Genomic DNA, 20,194 nt, shown 5'->3' with positions numbered 1-20,194 from the left:
GATATGTTTACAGTGGGACTGGACTATTAGAAAACAAAGATGATCAAGTTTATTTTCACTCCAATTTCAATTTTTAGATTTAAAAAAATGCTGGAGAGAGATACTTCTTAGGGACTCAATACAGCAAGGTACCTAAAGCAAGTATCCAACATTAAGCATATTAATGTGCTTAAAGCTAGGCGTGTGATTAAACATCTTGCTGAACAGAGGCCTAAATGAAGGTGTTGGAGATCCAGGCAACACATTCTGCATCAGGGTCATTTTGGACACTAGCAAGTGTAAATGGGGTATACCAAGAAAAGTCCTGATTGCAGGACTAAAGTCCATGGAAATCTTCCAGGTTTATATGGATTGTATGCAAATTTCCCCTAAGTGAAAGATTCAACAACTGTGTGGAGGTAGAGATAGTTCAATCAAAATGGCACAATATTTTAAAAGTCAAATATCTCCATTGATATCACAATGTTATATATCTGAACTGTAACCTTGTACAAGTAGTATTGACATTACTTGAGAATTGCTTAGGGTGTTAATAAACCCTGCAGTGTTTTATCTGAAAACTTGTACTTATTTTTGTAAGTTTTCAGTTTAAGGTACATATGCAATGATTAATACATCCCAATGCTTTGCTAGAGGACATTGTTCTATAAGGTTAAGTAACATGTTTAACCAGATGTCATTTTGGCTGCAGGTTGTGTTTAAAAATCTTGAATTGTTATGTATAGTAGAACCTCAGAGTTACAAACACTAGAGTTACAAATTGACCAGTCAACCACACACCTCATTTGGAACCAGAAGTACACAATCAGGTAGCAGCAGAGACAAAAACAACAACAAAAAACAAACAAACAAACAAAACCCCATATACAGTATATCACTGTTTTAAACATAAATTACTGAAAAAAGGAAAGCAGCATTTTTCTTCTGCATAGTAAAGTTTCAAAGCTGTATTAAGTCAATGTTCAGTTGTAAACTTTTGAAAGAACAACCATAACATTTTGTTCAGAGTTACGAACATTTCAGAGTTACAAACAACCTCCATTCCTGATGTGTTTGTAACTCTGAGGTTCTACTGTATGTGAAACAGATTTATTTATACTGATCAATTTCAAGGCAAAAAATCTGCTTTTAGTTGCTTCTGAAATCCAGATATTGTTGTTGATTTTTCAGTGTTAACATTTGCAAATAAACTCTTATTAAATATACAGTTGTTAAATAGTTCAGCCTTCACTGAAGTGTTTGATCATTAACTGGCTGAATAAGTCACGAACCCTTACATTATATCAACTTCAGCTTAATATATGGGAGGAAGGACAAGTCAGAAAGAACATGAAATTAAATCTAATAACCTAATAGGACTGAAATCTATTTCTACATATATGGGTGTATTTTTTTCTTGTATCTGAGGTCATAACTGGACTCTTAGTTACAATGATATAAAAATGCAAATGTAAAAGCATATTCAAACTAAATTAGTTTTAAAGCATTATTATTTGTCACTAAAATATTGCATTTGTTTTTTACAAAAAACACATTTTCTTAAATAAGAATTGTTCACACACATCCTGTGATTATCTCAAAAGTAAATCTAAAAATGCATTCATCCGCACACGTTCTGTTCTCATTGATTACATCACAAATACAGAACAATGGAGAGAATTACATCATTCTGGCATCTAGGCCATGGCATCTGCTATTTCATGTGTTTGTCATTGACAAATGAGTAAAGATGCTACACGTTAGTCTGGAGAGAGATTCTGCAGTGGAACTCACTTTCACCAGCTAGTGAAGTCACAATTGATGACTGTTATATTGTTGATTTATACAGGGAAAATATGATACACAAAATTGAAACTTATTATAGTAGAGGAAGTATTAGTGGAAGGTTCTATCAATAATGTAATGTAATCTTCCTAGAGATGGATAGATGGTAGGCACTCTGCATTAATAAATATAACTGGCATGGACAATTCTGAATAATTCACTGTCAGTAAATATGATTTGGATATTTTTCTTTTTTTCTGGTTTGCATAAAATGATACAATATATTTATTTAAAAAAGTTAAGAGATTTTAGTTCTTTTAAATGGTACCTGTTGGTGCCGGAAAAAGAAGTTGTTCCTTGGCATCTGCTGTATTCCCACTCTCTTATCTTCACTGAATGAGACCAACACACAGTATTGTCCATCTGCCACCACACTTTTTAAAAGGCAGAAATAAAAATCAGAAATGTCAACCAACACAAAGAGAGCAAACAACCAGATAGCTAACATACCTTCAGTACGCCTAATCCACAGTCACTCCTCAGAAGACAATGATGCACGGAGCCTCAATGCTAGATCTCAAACTCAGGCATGATCAATCCTGACTTAATAGCCATTGAGACTCTGCCAATTTTGCCTGAATCAACAAACGTGGTTTGATGCCATTGCAGGTCCAATGCTCTGAAAAAAGAGCAGCACAGGATGTGGAAAAAGATGATAGGATGGAAGGAGGGAGATGCAGAGAAAAGAAGGGAGGAAAGATGCCTGATTCCTTGTAATGAGTGTGTGTAGGGGAGGGGAAACAGACTAGACCACAGGTGGGTCTTTAATTAGAGCTGGTCAGAAAATGACAATTACATTTCATGACAACTTTTGAGGTTTTGAAACTTGTTTTCATTCCTCATTGCAGTCAACACAAACGTTGAATGTTTTTGTGAAGTGGATGTTTTTGACCCAATTCTATTTTTGGATTGAAAAAAATCAGGTTTTTGATCTCTCTCTGTCTCTCTCTCTTTGGAAGTGACCAGAGAGTCCACCTTGGAGCTCAGAACCCTTCCCGCTGAAAACTTTATACAAAATTGAAATACTTCAGCTTAGATGAAACAGTAATTTTTTGAGGAAAAAACATTTAGCTCAAAATGTCCTGGCCTGCTGTAGTCTTTATACTCTGCATTGATGGTTTGTGTAAAGTGCTTGTATACTACAGTTATGAAGGTGGTTTTATGAACTTAGATGGTAGATAGATGTGACCATGTGTCCAATCTCAGAAGCACAAACTTCATTTGTTACAATGAACAAGTTCATGAACAAGTTATAGGCAAAGACTTACCTGCAGAAATTATTCAGCAATCTTGACTAACGAATAGGTGGCCAAGTATTAAAAAAGGAGAGAAAAAATGTGAAATGTGTCAAATAATCATTAGTTACAAATGTTGCACCTAACTCTCCTTTTTAATAAAAGAAGTTCCATCTGGAATGGAGAAGTATTGGAGATTGAGCATTTCTGCATATAGATGCTTAAAATGGGAGTTGGTCTTCCTGAAGGGCAGGGCATGCACTTACATCCTTATGTAGACCATTAATGTCTTCCATCCTAATGTCCTGCTAATTGAATTCCTAATTCTTTTTAAATGAGTGCTAGGAACATGAAATAAATCAGAGCCCTTGAATGTGAATATACTGTGTCTAAATTGCTGCTGATTAGGTCGTATTTTTAGGTCAAGTACTCTACTCTTACATATTATTGGACTGACTACCTTCTAAACTACCTCCTGACTCAACACCCTCCCACATACAAGAACAGGATGCATTGTGCATGAAAAGTAGTACAGTGAATATGTTACATACCTGTATTGACCTGCTGTTAGTTTCAATGACTAGACCTTGCTTCAGGTCATTAAGAGGGTCAGCAATTTGAGAAATGGATGTAAATTCTGGCAAAATACTCAGGACAGTGTAGCTAGTCTAGAGGAATTATATGGCTGAAGAATACAGGTAAAATTCTATCAGCTGGAAACCTTAGTGCAACTCTCAATACTGACCTTTTATTTTTTAGCTAAATTTAATGATCATAGTAGAAGGTACCAGTTGATAGCCATGATATTAAAGTCCTCTTCCCTCCCCCGACCATCTCCACAGGAAAGAGATAGTGCAGGTGGTGGCAATACCTATTGCTTACAGAGTGGGTTGATTTAAATCACCAAATGGAAAGACTTCATTTAAACAATTGATTTTAATAAATGCTTCCATTTGCACTTCTGTTATTTTCTAAAGAAAGACACATTCTCATTGGTTGATATAACCATTAAAACATTGATTTACAAATAAATAGAGCTTATACACTAGATTTGGTACATCTTGTTGCTACCTAGAAGGTACACTCTAATTATACACATGTATTTAAAGAATTATATAGCTTAATATTTTCACATTCTTATTTACTGTACATTATTAATATGTTAAATGGTCAATGCTATTGCTTAATTACTAGATTAACATGGAGATGAGAGGGGAACTAAAATAGGGAAGAACAATAATAAGGAGAAACAATAATACTTAAAAAAGAGATGGACAGGATGATGTAAATACTGCGCCAAATCTTGATGAATATAGATTTATAGATTCCAAGGCCAGAAGGGTCCACTGTGGTCACCTACTCTGATCTCCTGTATAGCACCAGCCATAGAACTCCCCCACCGCCAATAGTTCCTAGAACAGATCTTTTTGGAAAAACATCCCAATCTTGATTTAAAAATGGCAAGTGATGGAGAATCCACCATAACATTCCATAGGTCGGGAAGTGCTGGGGGGAGGAGGAGAGAAGGAGGCAAGGAGTGGGGAGCTTGGCTGCAATTTTTCCCCATGGGTGCTCCAACCCGCTCCCTCCCTCCCACTCGCCTCCTTACCTGAATATCAGGACAAATGGCATTCCGATTGTACATTGATCGGGATGCAGGACAAAGGGTTAAATATTGGGACAGTCCCGATTTTATCAGGACATCTAGTCACCCTAGGCTCTGGCCCTCTGTGGCCTGCTGTGTCTGCCTGTTTGTTTGTGCCGCCTTCCCCCAGCAGACTGCCTTTGCCTTGACAGAATTCATCCCTGTGTCTGAGTACATTTTGCACAAGCTTTTAGTTGTCTAAATAAGAGGGATTTGCATAATTTTAATAAACTGCAGATTTGAATCCACATTGTAATAAAAAAAATGAAGAACAAAAATTGTCTGCAGGATAAAGGAGAAAAGATGCAAGTCAATGAAGCAGAAGGCTCAGACCTGGCAAGGACAACAGGATCAACTGTCTTCTCTGAATGCCATCTATTTCTTTGTTTTTACAGGTTATTTAACCTTGGGTATCACTATCTGCAAGTTTTCTCTCTCCCCTCCACCCCCCAGCAAAGTATAATACTGCACACTGTAGGTGTCACTCTGCACACTGTAGGTGTCACTGGCCCCACTCATGAATCCTAATTCAGGCTTATTCACTAGGGCCCGTATGCTCCCCTTCAAGTGTGAGAAGGCATGAAAGGGGATTGTTGAGGCATCTGGGATATACCTGGTACACTGTGACATTCACCTTCTAGAAGTGAGATTAGCAGCATTGCAGACTATCCATGGTTGGGGGATAGCTGATAGTTTCCATGGAAGACAGAGACTCACAATAATCATAGCATTCAGTGCCATGGTTCTTAGCCTGTCCACACTTTCCTGGCTCAGGCCCCATGCATGACTGCTATTGGCAACACAACTCTCAACTTGCTGAGCTTCCATGAGTGGCCCCTCCCACATCCGTCACCTAGTTCAATGTCCTTTAGAGAGACTATCTGCTCCTTAGAGCAACAGTAATTTATGAAACATATTGCTGCTCTGAGAGGGAAACAAGCTCCATCAGAACAGCTCTATCCAGCTTTCCAGCCCCAGGCTGTGTGGAGCTCAGCTTGCAAGTTCACTGCAGAGGATCTGGAGGCAACTGCATGGTGTGGAAGAAGGGGAAACCTTCTACGCGCCCACCTTTCCTTACTACACTACTTCTTTGTGCAGGTTCTTCAGTAACTCTGCTCCCACACCACACAGCAGTACCTGGCACCACCTGGTTAGAAGGAGAAGCTGTGTGATTATACAGACCATGACAAGTTGCTTGTGCCCAGCCTTTTGCTAATATTGTTACAGATGGATGGAGTAGGAGATCCTATGGTTTGATTTCTTCTAATACCTCTTTTGAGTCTGCAGCACAAGTTAATCAACAAATGCTAGTCCCAGAGCTGAAATCATCATATGTGAGTGCACATATGGCAGTCAGTTCTGAGCCACGCTAGTTTTTCTTAGTCATAGGAGGAAGATCAGTGCAGGAAGACAGCCCAGTAAAAACACCCCTGAAAACGTGTGGCCAGGCTTGGGCAAAAGGGAACTTGATGGGTTTGGGACTGAGCTATGGCCAGTTTTTGAAAGTGGGTGAAGATAACAAGGAGAGAAGCATCTCTGTGTACTGGATGAAGACACACATTTAATTTTCAGAGTGGATATAGTTAATGTTCATTTTTTTTTGTTTGTGGTCTGTGTTAAAACAGTCACATCAAAGGCTACCTGGAGGAACTGTACCTTTGAAAGCAACAATGCAGTAGGTTATTTCAGTGATCTTCTGCCCAGATTACTGCATGCCTCAGGAGATAGACTCTGTCTTCTTATGCTCCTGCTCAAGGTTGCTGACTCAGATCTGCTCGATGGTATAAGTAACCAAAAACTATCCGATGATTTTTTGATGATGTGCGAAATGAGCCAATGGCCTGAGTCCTAATGGACAGGCATCCACATCACAAAGCTACCATCAGAGTCAGCACTATTGGTGCTTTTATTGGGAGTCTTAGCAGAATGGCCAAGGACTGAATAGGCACGGAGGCTGCGCTATTGCTAATGGACATTTACAGTTGTATGTTGTATGTTCATGCATGGATACCTGAAAGCCTGCACTGCTACTGCCTGTGCCATACTGGGTCTATGGATAAATTTTAAGGACCTCAACCTTCAGGGCTATCAATCTAGCATCTCTTCCAAATTGTAAATCCTTGAAAACAAAAGAATGCTCCTTCTCTCCTGCCTTAAAAGTGGATAGACAATCCATCTCTGTGAATCAACCAGCACTACCAACAACAGGGAGTCTTGCAGGGCCCTTGGAAACTGAGGACCAAAATCAGCCCTAGTGTAAGTGGTGCCTCTCCACTGAAGTTCAGGGACTGAATTGGACCATTAATGTGTCACACACACACTTCACTAGTTTGTGGATCAGGAGACCAGACTCTGCTATGGAGCCTGGTCATTTTATGTAGCAGTAGAACAGAATCTGCCTACAAATTCACTAGATTGAAATGTTAACAGTGAGTTGTTGGTGTGCTGTTTTTCTTTGTGAAACTTTGCAAACATGGCCTTTTAAATATCTGCCCTACTGATGTTTGCATTCTACTTAATTGTAGCACACCTGTTAATTACCAAAACAATTCAAAGGTAAAATAAAAAAAGACAAAAACATAATGAACTTTGGATTTTTCCCCTCTGCTGTAATCCTGTGACAGTCATTTTTTTATTTCATGTGAAGAAAATTATGTCAGGAGGCTACTAATCATCAATTTGCTACAGCTGAAACTAGCACAGCTGGCAGATGGGTATTTTAATGTATTTCTAGATTAAGCAAGGCAGTTTAAAGAAAACATCATGCAAAAATTCAATCTGCTATGGGTTTAAAATAAAGTCCTCATCTGTGCTGTGGTAGAAAGAATAGCTACCTTATGTTTTATCATATTGCAGTGGATTATCTTTCTAATGAAGCTCATATCCCCTAAAGCATTCTTGAGATATTTTGTGTTCACAGAGGTCTATAATAATGCAATGGTATAGATTTAGTGACTTGAAGAGTGGATTTTCCTTTTAGCAATGCCCTATGAGGACTCCTTTGCTAAGAAATTAAAACTGTAAATGAAAGCAATTCATACACGCAAGGCCAAGCAGGATACTGTATATTGATTTCACTGGGCTATCTTAATGTCAGCATGTTGTCTCCTTTGCAAAATTAGCCGGCGTCTTGAAAAGAGAGAGAATTTGAAGTTTGTTTCTTGTTTATATTGAAATGTAATAACTTATATTCTCTTACTGTAACTGTAGGGACCCTGCTGCCTAGTGGAATCCACAGCCTGGTTCAGGTTCCCAGGCTCCCTATACAATGCATGGGGACAGTTAGGGATCTGAGAATGGGATTCACAAAAGCCAGCAGACTAAGTGAACAGCTGCCTACGCTAGCCAATAGGAAATACCAAGGAGAGCGGTGGGGCCTAAACCCTGCCCCTCAAAGGGAGCTGGGCACCTAACTCCACTCATGATTCACAGCTGTGAACCCTTTCCTGGAGTTAGGTGCCTAAGCCCTTTTTTCATAAAAAATGAGACGTCCTCTTTATTTCCCCAGTGGTCAGTGTACTCACCCAGGAAGTGGAAGACCCAGGTTCATGTCCCCACTCTGCCTGATGTGGAGCAGGGAGTCAAATGCAGGTCTCCCTAAGTGTGTGGCCTAACCATGGACCTGTGGGGGATTTCTGGGGTTAGTCTCTTCCAGTCTCTGCTGTGGAACCTGTTCTGTTTTGTATAAATAAAATTAAATATTCATTGATGCAGGGAATGAATGCTGCTTGCCAACAGCCCAGGGGAGTGTTCTGGCCCAGACCTGAGAGAGAATGAAATCTTAATTTGCCTTCAAATTCAACCAAAGTATTCCCTTCAGCAGTGTTACACATCTATACAATCTGGCTTGTAAATTACAGCCTGCATAAGTAACACAAAAGTTATGACATTAACGATCGTGTGCCCATTATCAATTTTCTGGAGCATATCAGATATGTTAGTGCACATCCTGTTTTAAGCTGTGGCACTAGGAATCTAATCACAGAATTTAACATTGGAAGAGATCTATTAGACAACCTTGTCATTCTCTGCACCAGTACAGAGTTGTTCCCTGCTGTAAAAAATGTTAGTTCACTGTACGCAGTCTAGTTTGAAAAATGCCACTGGGGCTTCCACTCTTTCTCTCAGGAGATTATTCCACAGGCTAATAGGCCTTGCTAACAGGAATGTTGTTTCTGATATTTTGCCAGAGTTTTCCCTGTCTTAATGTCAACTTATTATGACTAGTTTTATTGTACTAAATAACTTCTCTCTGTGTAGTTTGAATGCAGAAGGATATCAGCATCCACCTTATCGTCCCTTACTAACCTTCTGTAATGCAAAGTTGCCTTTTATAGGAACTTTCCCCTGGGTGTCTTTCTGTGGATGTACAGGGCAGGGCAGAGCATATTGGCCCTTTAAATTTGGCAGCTGGAGCGCTAAAGTGGTCATTTTGTGACTGCTTCGTGCTCTCTCTCTTTTCCACTTGGTAAGTATTCTTAAACTTTTATCTTTTTGCCTATTTTTAATTCATGTCTTCCTGAGATGGCACATTCCCACTCTCTTTTTCCTCAGTGGTTGCTCCGTTCTGATGTTTATAGACTCTTCTCCTGTTCCACCTTTCTCTTTTGCCATCACTGTGCCAAGCTATGCATATGCAACTCTTTTTTCAATCCTTCCTCTCCCCTGTTTGCTAATCTCTTGGTTAATGAGGTGTAAGGCAGTCTGACTTGCTCCTTCTCCACCCCAAAAGGAATATTAGTCAAAGACCTGAATGATGATATGATAAACTCTAACCTTCTATTTCCCCATGGAGAAATAATTCATTATGCCCTTCAGTGGTGCAAGAATGTCTAACACACATCTCTCTCTCTCTCTCTCTGTGTTAATGTTGCAGAAGACTGGAGATAAGGTTTCGTGTTACTGTGAAATTGAGAAACCTGTGGTGTGCATATTGTATTACTGTACATGGTGAAAATGTATGGGACTTATTCAAAAGAGGAGGAAGTGATATGTGGGGTTTGGTGTACAGCTGGTAAAAAATTTCTGAATTTGCAAAATTTTGAGAAATCTTTTGCAGAAAAAAATAAATAACATTTCCTATTTTGTGACCATCTCAAAGGAGTCAAAATATACTGAAAATTCATTTTTTGAAGAAACTTTAATGATAAAAATTGAAAAGAAATTACAAAAATTTCTCAGTAAGCTATATTTCATATAGTCATAGATTATAAGGCCAGAAAGGAACATGCTGATCCTCTAGTCTGATCTCCTGTGTTATAGGACATCCCTGAATTAACTCCTGTTTGAACTAGAGCATATTTCTTCCAAAAAATTCCAATCTTGAATTAAAAATTTCCAGTGATGGATAATTTACCACAACTCTTGGTAAATGGTTCCAGTGATCAAAAATCCTCATTTTATTTCCACTCTGAATGTGTTTAGCTTCAACTTTCAGCCATTGGATGTTGTTAGACCTTTGATTGCTAGTTAAAAGAGCCTATTGTCAATTTTTTGTTCCCCATGTAGGTACTTCTAAACTGTGATTAAGTCACCCCTTAACCTTCTCTTTGTGGAGCTAAATAGATTGAGCTCACTGACTCTATAACTGTAAAATGTTTTACAATCTTTGAAATCATTCTTGTAGTTCTTCTCTGAACCCTCTCTCATTTACCAACATCCTTCTTGATGTGTAGACACCAGAACTGGACCCAGTATTCTGGTAGTGGTTGAAGAGCACCAAATGTAGAGTCAGTACAACCTTTCTATTGTAATTGGATATTCCCCCGTTTATACATCCACGCTGAGGTATGTTACAGAGATATCTAAACTGGACATTTCCTTGCTTTGATTGACTTGCTTTTAGGGCTTTGGATAGGTGTTCCTCTTCAGCAACTTGAAAGTTTAAAGAATATTTTTCTTTGTGGGAATATTGAATAAAGGCGGAACCTCACACAGATCTCTGTGGTGCTCACTAGATATTCCTCTGTCACATTGGGCCGTCCTGATCATCCATTCTTTTTGTATCACCTTCTAAGCCTTCTATTAAAGGCAGTCTTTCAAATGTAAATATCCTAACACTCACCAAAATATCATCAAAATTATTAAAGCTGTACATTCTAGTTATTTCCAAAGCGCCCCGATACCTCCTCTTTTCTCTAAACCTTTCATCGTATGTCAATTTCCATCATAGCAAAAGATTAACGATGGGGTGCCTCAAGGTTCCATGTTAGTTCAGGTGTTCATTAATAATCAATGATCTGGAAAGGGAGGTCAGTAAATAGATAGCCCAATTTGCAGATGACACAAAGTTATTATGGTTGGTCATATCCAGTGAGGAACTTCAGAGAGACCTAGAAAATCCAGCGGGGTGTGCAACACTATGGGAAATGAAGTTCAATGCCAATAAATGATAAGTAATGCACATTGAAAGGAAAAATGTAAATTACTTATGCACCATCCAGGATTCCAAATGAACTGTATCAGCTCAGGAAAGAGTATATAGCTCAATGAAGACCTCTATTCAGTGTGTTTCTGTGGTCCAAAAAACCAACCACGTTAAGAACAAGATGGAAAATATTATGTCATTATACACCCTTATTTGAGTGCTGTCACCCCATCTAAAAAAACCCCCCAAACAAACACAAAAAAATAACCCACTGCAAAATTAGTGTTCAGAGAAAGGTGATGAGAATACTTTCAGGTATGGACAATCTCTCATATGGAGAGACTGAAAAGATGACAATTGTGTATTGTAAGTGAATGAGAGGGGAGATGGTGAAAATCTCTAAAATAATGAATGGTGTAGAGAAGGCAGATCAGCAGCTTTTGTTCTCCCTGCATTGTAACACAAGAACAAGGGGACATTCAATGAAATTGTAAGGTGGCAAATTCAAAAGCGATAAAAGGAAATACTTTTTTTCACACAGTGTATACTTAGTCTGAGGAACTCATTGCCACAGGATGTTATTGAGGCCAGGAAGATTCAAAAAGGGATTGAACATTTATATGGGAAACAATAATGTCCAGCGTTATAATAGTTAATGCTAACAAAAAGAATAATAGAATGCAGATAAAACCTTATCTTTCAGAACTTAAAATGATCCAAAATTATTAGGAATTAGAATGAAACCTTCATGAGGGGCAGATTACCTCAGATCACTTTATTAAAATTGGGTTTTTTCACTTTCTTCTGAAGCAGCTGGTGGTGGCCACTGTCCGAGACTAGATACTGGACTAGATGGACCTCAGGTCTGATCCAGTCTGGCATATCCTATGTTCCTAACATTCTGGTCTGAGAGCTTCTTCTTTAATATATCTCCTGTGAACACTCTAAGCCAGATGAGAAAAATGTTATTAGACTCTGATATTATAGAGATACAGCAAGGGCTTGATATTCCGAGGTGCTCAGAATTGACTGCACATGGAGTTGCAGGTTCTCTGCACTTCTGAAAATAAGACCCTTCAGGCTGACTACAACAACCATTTTCCATTCCAGTCAGGACTCCTGAAATACATTGATTATTTGGGAAATGTTCCAAACTGGAAGTACTCAGTCTATATACAGTAACATCCTTTAGTTAAAGAGTAAGCTGGAATTTTAAGTTGATTTTTTTCCTCCTCAAAAGCAATTCAGAGAGATGGAGTACAGTCAAAACGACAGTGATACAACAAAGGCAGGGGTGTAACTAAATTAAAGTTGAAGCTGTATAAAGATAATCGTGTGAATTACAAAGATCAACTATTTTTCTATCAAGCTGTAAACCAAAAGCCAACAGGATGTCAAAGAACCCTCACTATGAACTCCTAGACGCCTCTATTTCTTACCCTAAAATGAGCATATCCTGCGCCATAAGGTACCACTGGCACAAAGCATGGTTTGTTAGAAACAGTTATCTGCAGTAATAGTCTGGTGAGAAATCAGTAGTTTCTGCAAAATTTTCAATGGGAAAGAGTGCAACGGGGCTGTTGGCCCCTGGCTGAAGTTTAGTGTTTGTTTGTTCGTTGCCCCTCTCCCACTACCAGGAGAAAGTGGAAGGGCTGAAGAGGAGTCAGAATCTGGGGACTCACAGGTCTAGAGGCCAGCACTCCAAGTCATCCGGATTCCACAGGGTGAGCAGGCCAACTAGGGTGTCAAGAGCCCAGGACCTGTCCTCCATGTGAGCTAGGGCTGTTGGAGCAGAGCTGGGGAATGCACAGCAGCCCAGAGCCAGAGTAACCGCTGGAGCAACATCAGAGCAACAGTGGTAGGGTGAATCTCCATCTCTTGCAGCAGGGTCATGTGTGCTGGTCCAGGGAGAGAGGAACAGGATGCCCGAAGTTTGTCGAGGGGGCATGGAATGCCAGATTCAGAGGGTGACATCGCCAGTCGGGGGGGGCATAACCGTAGGTGGAGAACAGGTTCTGTCACAGAGAGTCTAAACCCAACTTTGGGGAGTAACGCCAGCAGTGTCACAGCAGCAGGTCCAAGAAGAGGACACTGGACTCATACATTTGTTGTAACGGTAAAGTTTATTGCACTTTAGAGACTGCTGCATTGAACCTCACCCAAACCTTTTCCTCGCTGTGCTTACCCTTTGATGTGTTCATTAATCCCCAAAGAGATGGTTTAGGTGTAAATAAATGGTATATGTGTTTAAGTGAATTGCCGTGATTATGGGTTAAAAGAGTAATAAGTGAGTTAGACGTATCCTGGAGTTGGGTCCCTTGTCGCTGCTCAGAGTCGCCCAAAGAGAGGTAAACATCCAATCTTGATATAAAAATTTCCAGGGATGGAGAAACCACCACGACTCTTGGTAAATTGCTCCAGTGGTTAAATATCTTCACTGCTAAAAATATACCATTTATTCTGAGGTTGTTCTCTCTTTCTCTTTGGGTCTTCATGAAAAATGTTGAAAGGTCTTGGTTTTGTCCTGATGTGGAATGGGAAAACTTTTTGAAATCTTGACAATCAGGGCCGGATTAAGACCTTTAGAGGCCCTTAGCACTGAAAAGATTATGGTGCCCCCACATATGTAATTCAAAATAAAAACAATACTATATCTTAAAATAAAATTTTATTTTTTGAAATGACACAAAACTTACATGTACGCTGAAATTAAAATAGCTTCTTTCTAGATTTTCTGATTGCAAAATTCTGGATAAGTTCATTGAAGCTGACTCGACAAAGCATGTCCGCTTCCATACACAATAGGGAAAGTGAATCAAGTCTGTTCTGACACATTGTTGTTCTCTGAGGGTTTTTTATTCTTTTCAGCTAAGAAAAAGAGCATTCTGCGGAGCAGTTAGTAATCATGAATGTTAGAAAAATACATAGTGCGATCTCTACATTTGGAAATACACATTGTATTCTGTCTTTCAATATTGTGTCATGAAGATCAATGTGACTGAATTTCATTTTTTCTGTTTCATTAAACTTTGCGCGCATATAACAGTGGAACTGCCATACTTCTCCACAGAGATTCATGTTCAGGTCAACAGGGTATGAATCAACTAGCTTTTGGGAACCTTGTGAATATTGTTCGTCAGATAAGTCCATTTCATTTAGAAAAGAAAATCTACTTGATACTTCTTTGTACACTTCACCTCTCCTCTTCAAGTGCATCAATTATAGTGTAGTAAGTAGATGCGTGAAATTTGTCTCTAGGATTCAATGCTGTTTCTGTTGCACTGCTATCATTTGCTTGTTTTTTCCTGATTCGCTTGCAGGACTGGGCTTCTTTGTAGTTAGTATCAGGCAAGGTATCTTTTGATATGTCTTCAAATCTTTCAAAATCATTCCTCAAAGTGTGTAACTGATCTGCTAATGATTGACAGAGGTCTGCACATGTTTTCAAATCCAATTCTTTTTCTTGGAGAGCTTGACTTGTGTAGTAAAAGTGTTGTTAAATTTCATTCCACATGGTCAACATGAATACAAACTCTAGTTCTTGCATCTTGTTTGCAATGTTTTCTGCCTCTCGTATAGTTTCTCCCTTTTGTGATTGGTCTTCAGCTATACTTTCTAATGCATCCACAATCTTTGAGTAGGACTCCAGAATTGCACTTGTTGCTACTGCATGTGCCTCCCAGCGAGTATTAGAAAGAGATTTCAACACATGATCATTGCCCAAATATGTTTTAAGAACTGCCCATTGGTGTGCTGAGGCAGAGAAAAATGTATATAGTAACTGGACTGTTGAGAAAAACCTTACTGCTACCGGACAACAATCAACAGCACTGTGGCCATCAAGACTGAGAGAGTGTGCAGCACATGGTATGAATATGGCATATTTGTTCTGTTCTAAAAGCTTCTTCTGCATTCCTTGATGACGCCCTGACATGTTGGCAGTGTTGTCATAAGACTGACCTCTGAACTTTGAGAAATCTATTTTTCAAACTTGGCACAGATAATGCAGTACTTGATTTGCCATTTCTTCACCAGTGTGGCTTTTCAAATTGAGGAATGTTATAAATCGTTCAACTGGGTTACCATCTGTGGGAGACATATCTTAGTACAATACTCAATTGATCAATATGTGAAAAATCAAGTGTAGAGTCGACAGATAAACAGAAGTACCCAGCAATACTTATTTCATTGACAATAGCTGAACGAACTTTGTCACTCATTATACCAATGAGTTCATCACATATTGTCTTGGATAAGTATGATGGGTTACCTTTGCCAGCATTCCTATATTTTGAGATATGGCCTGCTAAAAATAGTTCAAACTGAGCCACAAGCTCCAACAATCCCAATAAATTTCCATTCTGCAATGATCCAAATGTGTCATTTGATTCCCGGAAAGGCAGACCACATTCAGCTAATGTTTGAATAACAGCTATAACACACTGCAAGACATGTTCCCAGTATTCACGCTCCCCTTTAATTTGTTCTTCCAATTTTTGTGTCAATCCAAAGCCCTGTCTTCGATTTTAAATATGTCAACATTGAATCTCTGTGAGTAGTGCTATTTTCATGTTGTTCAATTAAAACAGTATTCTGCCAGTCACTAAATCCATCTGCAGAAAACTGGGATGTTGAAGGTTTATATGCAAAAAGTTTGCAAACAAAACAGTACACAGACCCTGTTGATGGTGAATACAGTAGCCATTCTCAAGTGTATTTCTCACCATTCGCTTTCATGCTGAAAAATATTTTTTGTGGACAATATCTTGTTTGTTTGCCATTGGTAAAAGTCCGATGTGATTTCTCAAATGGCCCAGTGTGGTGTTGACAGTCATTTGGTCCACGATCTATCTAGTAAGCTACATCATCGGTACTGAAATCAACCCACATACCAGGATCTTTTCTCCTATTATTTTCAGCATGAGCAGGTTCAGGCTCTGACTCATCCACACCTTCTAGAACAATGTCTGTTTTACCACCAGGAGTAGGATGATCAGTTACAGTCTCTGATTTCCTCGCATTATTTCAATCTACGTTAGTAGGTCGCCCCCCTGGTTTAGGTGGGGATAAGTAATAAAAAGAACTGAAAAATGGGGGAAGAGTGTGTAGTGGAGTGTAAAGAAGTCTAACAAAGTTCTGGTTTTTCCCATGATGGCTACTTCGATGCTTTTTTTGAAATATCAAATATCAATTTTTTTCAAAAAAAAAATCTCATTTTTTTTGGTGCCCCCTGCTTTGCTGGTGCCCTAAGCACATGCTTAGTTTGCCTATTGGGTAATCCAGCCCTGTTGACAATGTTTCATGGGATGGGAAAACTGTTTTCTGCTCAGCAATATTAAACATATCAAGCTGAGGGCTTTTTCAGAATTGTCTGAGTAAATACGGTACTTCAGAAACATTAATTTTTTTTGTACGTAATATCCTGAAATTTACTGCAGGCAAGTAACGCAGACAAGTATAACATACTGAATACTTATAAAACAAAGGAAATAACATAAAGGTATGTGTTATTTCAGTGTGATACATAACTTGTTTGTTCTAATCTGTTTAATTAGTAGGTTAAAATTGAACCATAATATAACATGAGTGAGGCACAAGAGCAGGAGTTAGTGGATACCGGAGAAGAAACTTTGAAGACACAAGTCTTTAGGAGGCTCCTACTGTTCAGATAAGTCTTGCTTTCAATAGCAATGGATGAACAATAGTGAAGAACTGGTGACATCAGTGTTCAAGCTGTCTAGCTAAACAATTTTTAAAGTACCTGATAAGAATTTTTTTGCTGAGCCAAACATTAGGAGTTCATGTACTTTAATTAAACAGCTATCTTTGTCCGAAAAATATTTTTTTATGTCAAAATGTAGCATTCTCAACATTGCACACAATTTGCAATTCAGTATAGAATTCCATAAAAATATAGAATAGATTGACATTTAATACAGCTGCCATGGCATGATATCTTATTAAAAGGAGGTTATTTATTTACCGTTCTGTCAGCTAGATTAATAGGTTCATTCTTTACTCAATGCACACACCTCTTCTATTGACATTAGCATTAGGTATACAGATAAAGCCAATCCTACACCATTTAAGTCAGTGGGAGTTTGCTATTGACTTAGAGAGCATGATTTGTCGCATATGCAGTACAGACTTCTTTCTGCCTTCCATTCTGTAGCATATATTTTTGAAATGTAAATTTGTACTTTATCAATAAAGTTTGTTGTAAGGGTATGGCTATACTTGCAGCTGTACAGCGCTGGGAGTTAAACCTGTCTTTGTACAGCTGTGTAGGGAAAGCACTGCAGTCTGTCCACACTGACAGCTACCAGCGCACTGTTGTGGCCACATTTGCAGCATCTGCAGCGGCATTGGGAGTGGTGCATTATGTGCAGCTATCCCAGCGTTCAAGTGGCTGTAATGTGCTTTTCAAAAGGGGTGGGGTGGGGTAGAGTGTGACAGGGAGCGTGGGGGAGAGAGAAAGTGGATTTTTGGAGCCAACACTGTGTCAGCTCCCTGCCTTGCAAGTTCCGACCCCCTCCCCCACCGCTCTCTCACTCACTGAAAGCAAACAGCAGCTGTTTGTTTGTTTCCTCACAGACCAGATAAGCATCCGCTGCCGAAACAGACCTCCCCCCCACCTGCCGCTCTGCTTCTTTCCTCAAGCCCCCTCCCTCTCCCTCTCTTCAAGCAAACACTAGCTGTGGGCGTTCCAAAGGGAGCCCCCTGCCTCTGCTCATTCACAGCAAACAGGAGCTGTGTTTGTTTTTTTGATAAGCAGCTCCCAGGGTTCACAACAAAACAAAGAGAGGCATCACAACAAAACAAACAGCGGAACCGTCATTTAAAAGGATTATGGGAAGCTTCCGGAGGTCAGTCACTGCGTACTAAGATTATTCCCTGTTTACGCTGGCACCCCAGCGCAGCAGCAGCAGCGCTATACTCTTTATTCCTCTCGGGGAGGTGGAGTACAAGCAGCGCTGTAGCCAGGGAGATACAGCGATCTATGTGCCTTGCCAGTGTGGACGGGGAGTGAGTTACAGCGCTGTTGGTGGCTTTATTGCTCTGTAACTCAAGTGTAGCCAAGGCCCAATTCTCAATATACCGTTACAAACTGTACTTTCTTTTTCTTGATCATGGTTAGAAAAGCCTGAACATTTTTACCAAATGTTGCTTGATTATTGGTTTCATAAGGATTTGTCTAGTCTGTTTTTGTTGGTGGCCTCTAGGATTGACAGAATGACAAGCGGGATTACGACTAGAGCTGTGTGAATAACTAATTTTTCAGTTCACTGGCAGTTCTGAAAAAAATCTTAAAAAATGTTTTAGGAAAACTTTTGGGGGAATTTTGGCAAATTGAAAGTTGAAAAAATTGTTTTGGATCAAATGAAACATACTGTTTGACCCCCTGTGGAATATCTTGTTTTCTGCTTGGGCATTTTTAACTTTAAAAAAAAATAAAAGCAAAGGGTTAGAGTCATAAGGGGATTTAGGTGCCACTGACATTCACAAAATGGAGGAGGAGGAGGAGCAATGACCCCATTACAGCCTAAGACTCAGTGATTGGGACACTTGCCTAACCAGTGGGTCAGGGAAGGTGAAGGAGAAGACCTGGGTTCCAGTGCCTGTTCTAGAGGAGGGATTCAAACTTGAGTCTCCCCCACCTGGTGGCTGCCTTAGTCACTGGGCTCCAGGGGGTCCCCACCACCTGCTTGGTTTTGTGCCTACCAGTGGAACCTAAGTATTCTTGTGGATCTAGCAAGAAAAGTCAAAACTGTTTCACAAATGTCAAACGTTGGCATTTCTGGAAAAAAAATCCTTTTTTTTTTTACTAAAATAATTCAACAAAATTGACACAAACTTTCAAAGTGTTTTGATTGACCCATATCTGAAATTTTCTACCCCACCCCAAATGTTTTGGCTGGAAACTTTCCCTAGCTCTAATCACAATACTGCAAATGAAATTCTGGGCCCATAAAAGTCTATGGCAGAACTAACTTCAGTGGCACCTGGATTTCATCCCACAAGAGGCAAGAAATTGAAGTCTGAAAAACTGAGATAAGAAAGGATTTTTATCATTATACAGAATGGGTTCCCCCCCTACTAATTAGTTAATTCAAACCCTTGACACACTTGGGAGAAAGGTTTTTCCTGGTTAAAGTCTTGCTTGTCCACCCCTTCAATTGAGGACAGAGAGAACTGCTTTTCCAGTTCTCTAGTCCTCCAGAAAACAGAAGGGTAGGAGTTTACGTCTCAAAATGTTTCATTCTGCTGATTATCAGGAAGTGTTCTGTAGACCACTGCTGGACCCCAGACCACTGATCTAGCTAATGCTTCTAATATTAAAAATCAGTCAGGAAAAGTGCTTTTTTTTAATGAAAAAAAAACAAAAAAACACCACCACCACCAAAGCCAAATTCTTTCAGGCCTTTTTATGCAAAAGCACCAAAAATTACACACATCCTGACAGTAATTCCAATTTTTTATCATATACGAAGATGAAAACTACTTCTGAAGAGAGATAAAGGATAGAATATCTCATAAAAGTATTAATGTCATGCTATACATGCTGCTCAAGAACTTTCATGCATGGTACAGATACTTGGTGACACATTGTACTTGTCTCCAGTGTTAATATATAGATTTAATAGCATTATACTAACCTCTTTTTGAGGAAGTCCAGCATTTCAGAATATGCCTACAAATCCACTTATATTTTCTCATTCTTAGGTGGGGAAGGTTAGTAGTGGTTACACATCTTAGGACATACTTCCATTAGTGATCCAAAGCTGTTTTCAAAGAAACTGTTTGTTCTTCCCTAAAAATAATCCCTGCATTGGCAGCAATTAGAGAAGGGATGTAAGAACAGAATAAGTTCAAACCTGAGAAAAAGAGAATAATTCATAGAGACTGAGATGCTTAGTAATTCATATGTGAATTGGATTAACGTAGATACAAAGAATAAGCAATGATGTATAGACAAAGACTCAGAATTCTTAACTTGTTAGTTGGTAAGAAATATAAATGTTAAAGTCCAATTAATGATCAAAATTGTTTTCATTGGCAGCTCATTAAACACAACAGATGGCCAGTGATTTCTGGTGAGATAGTTGGAGTTTACAAACTAGA

Source organism: Mauremys reevesii, linkage group 2 (genome assembly GCF_016161935.1).
Source record: "Mauremys reevesii isolate NIE-2019 linkage group 2, ASM1616193v1, whole genome shotgun sequence".
Taxonomy (NCBI): Eukaryota; Metazoa; Chordata; order Testudines; family Geoemydidae; genus Mauremys; species Mauremys reevesii.
This window is presented reverse-complemented; position numbering follows the sequence as displayed.